This window comes from Bombina bombina, chromosome 1, assembly GCF_027579735.1.
Source record: "Bombina bombina isolate aBomBom1 chromosome 1, aBomBom1.pri, whole genome shotgun sequence".
NCBI classification, from domain to species: Eukaryota; Metazoa; Chordata; class Amphibia; order Anura; family Bombinatoridae; genus Bombina; species Bombina bombina.
The window spans coordinates 835,558,658-835,559,392 of NC_069499.1; the positions used below are offsets into that span (position 1 = coordinate 835,558,658).

The 735-nt window shown below is 40.0% G+C and overlaps 1 pseudogene; it reads left to right on the top strand.

The window, feature by feature from the left end:
- Window positions 1-200: 200 nt before the first annotated feature.
- On the top strand, window positions 201-319 carry LOC128646188 (uncharacterized; annotated as a pseudogene).
- Window positions 320-735: the final 416 nt, after the last annotated feature.

Consider the following 735-nt stretch of genomic DNA (forward strand, 5'->3'; position numbering starts at 1 on the left):
GAGGGGCAGGAAACTCTTTATCTGTGTATACTTTTTGTCATGGGTCAGCAAGTGATTCTGGGCCTGTACTGGCATTATTTATTAATTTATTTATATATTTGCCATCTAAATTTTAACCCCGTTTTAACTCTTCAATTTTTTACAGACTGTGAATGACAGCATGAGCAAGAACAAAACACGTTGGGGAAAAAGCACTAATTGCCTACCTCCACACTGCCTTGAATGCAACCAATCCCGTCTGATCTCAGAAGTTAAGCAGGGCCAGGCCTGGTCAGTACCTGAATGGGAGACCGCCTGGGAACACCATGTGCGGTAGGCATTTTTTTTCCCATTTTTAAAGCAGGGAAGCATGCTTCATATTTACTGATAGTAGCAATATTCTTTGAAACAACTGTATCTTGCAATTACTTAAAATCAGATGTCCATTGTATTAAAGATAATTATCTTTTGTAAAGACAGACAGGCAGGAAGGCAGAAAGAGGGGCAGGAAACTCTTTATCTGTGTATACTTTTTGTCATGGGTCAGCAAGTGATTCTGGGCCTGTACTGGCACTATTTATTAATTTATTTATATATTTGCCATCTAATTTTTAACCCCGTTTTAACTCTTCAATTTTTTACAGACTGTGAATGACAGCATGAGCAAGAACAAAACGCATTGGGAAGATGCGCTATGTGTCTACCGCCACACTGCCTTGAATGCACCCGATCCCGTCTGATCTCGGAAGTTAAGCA